We start from the raw sequence: 2,346 nt of genomic DNA on the forward strand, positions 1-2,346 counted from the left end.
TCTCTCCCTCCCTCTCTATCTCCCTCTCTCTCTCTCGCTCTATATATATATATATATATATATATATATATATGTGTGTGTGCACTCGCGCTGGCTCCCTCTGTGGACCATTTGTATATTACTACAGGTTTCATAGTTTTTTTATGTTATTATTTTATATGTTTTTTTTTTCATACTTCTTGATACCACTTAGTATTTCGTGAGAATTACTTACTCTGATTACTCTTATTACTTCCTCTATACTGGCCACTATTTACTTTGACAGCAAGGGAGAATATTTTTTCCAACTGACTAATAATTCAAAAGTAACATTTTCACAAAAATATTCTAGAAAGATAAATCACCTTTGAAATCAATCAAAAGATGATGTGGAAAAATTCTACATTTCTGCTGTAGACTGAACACAAGTTGAGTACCTTAGTCCTGACAAGTCTTTCCCAGTGTCCCTGCTGCTGTTTGACTAGTTTGAGAACGGGTTGGTTGGACTTCATTTCCCAGCAGCACTGTTCAGCAACAATATTCTGGTAAAGCTCCAGGTCGGCTCTGTACTGACGACCATTCACTCTGCCACTGCAGAACAAAAAGAGGGCATCAACACACTCCAATTTTCCTCCATACCAGGTCACTTGTTTGCAATTCTGAAGCATTTAAGGCAATTTACGATTTCAATTTGCAAAAACACAAAAGGGAACATTAATATTCTACCTGTTTCATGATCATCTCTCAAACTCTATAATCTCCCCCTATATCCCTCCTCATTCTTTGTCAGGGTGAACCAATAAACCACTATAATTCCTTGGAAGCTTCCCACAGGTGAGCAACCACAAGGAATCAGTATACTGACAGTCAAGAAATGCACCAACAACCAAGTTACATATTTGCTGCTTTGATAGAAGGTCTTAGGAATCAGATGGGCAAGCTTTATTCTACTGTTATGTAATGTATACAATGAAATCTGACACAAATGAGGGCGGGTATATTGAGTCTGTGCAAACAAAGAAGTTGTTCCCTGACATGAATGAATGTAACTGCAGCAGAGTAAAGATATCTTTGCTAAATTAGTATAATGTTAGGCCAATCAAATTTCATGATAATGTAATCACAAATTAAATGTAGATTTCCTTTAAATCCAATTATGAGACAGCTGTATTATTCAGAACAACAGAATACAGAACAATCACAGTAGCACCAAGGAAAGTGACTGAATGAGATGCCCTTTACATTAAACTGTAACCCGGAACTGTTGACACCGTTTGTTTGTCTAATTTACAGAGCTGGCATGCCGAACATGTACCCACTACCACCAGTGTAAAATGCTCTGGACAGAAAGTTTCCACTGAATGTTGGATGTGATGAAAGTGAGTGAGCAAACACTGGTGGTCTGGTCCTGACAGACCTGTAGATACTCTGTCAGAGAAGAAATCACAGCGCTGACTTTCTGGGTTCACCAAGATCACTCTTGCAACTGCACAGTTGGACCGTCTGATACCAAAGTACATGGGGGTGGTAACTGAAATCCAACAACAAAACACTTAGAACAATGTAACTGTATTATTAAGACCACATATTGTACGACGTCTCGTGCCTTTTGTTGAGTCGTCTCTTCTGTTAGATGCTGATGACCTTGCTGTCTGTAGCTTCATCTGCCCTTCAGGTACACCTGTACACATGATTTATGGAGTGTCTCAGCTCATTCATAGTAGCCTATATAAACATCTTTCTGTGTGCTAGTTTACACCATCTCTTGCCTCTTAGTGTCAATCTGCGATGTTTCGCAAACTGTGGATCTGTATAGAAGTTACAAAAATGCTTTTACCATTTCCAGAAGGGTTTAACCCTCTGGGCATCCTAGAGCCAAAACGTGTACATTTTGCTTTTTTTGTATTTTGGTTCTCAATATCTCTGTCAGTTTAAAGGCTAAATGTACAAAACTTGGCCAGGGATATTTTTTATGATTATTTACAAAAATCAATTGTCCCCATTTTCGCAAGTTGTACAAAATGGGAGATAAAAACTTTTGTTACGTTCAGCACCCTTAGGTACACGTTTGGCCAATTGACTCCCATTATATCAGCAAATCTTTGATATACTCTAATCCTGACATATTATTATGTTTTCCCAACATATCCCTTATAGTTTTGACGTTTTCCTTTAAAAAAACAAAACAAAACACATTTTAGGTGTTATGACACACAATGGGGGGGGGGGGGGGGCACAGCTCCCTCACAGTTTTTATAAAGACCTAATTTTGCAAAATGCAAGGAAATAAAATAACTGAACTTCATAAAAATGGTTTTGGTGTGTTCAGCTTGATATAAAAGAGACAATAGAGAATCATATTGTGCA

The sequence above is a fragment of the Parambassis ranga genome, unplaced genomic scaffold (assembly GCF_900634625.1).
Source record: "Parambassis ranga unplaced genomic scaffold, fParRan2.1 scaffold_27_arrow_ctg1, whole genome shotgun sequence".
NCBI classification, from domain to species: domain Eukaryota; kingdom Metazoa; phylum Chordata; class Actinopteri; family Ambassidae; genus Parambassis; species Parambassis ranga.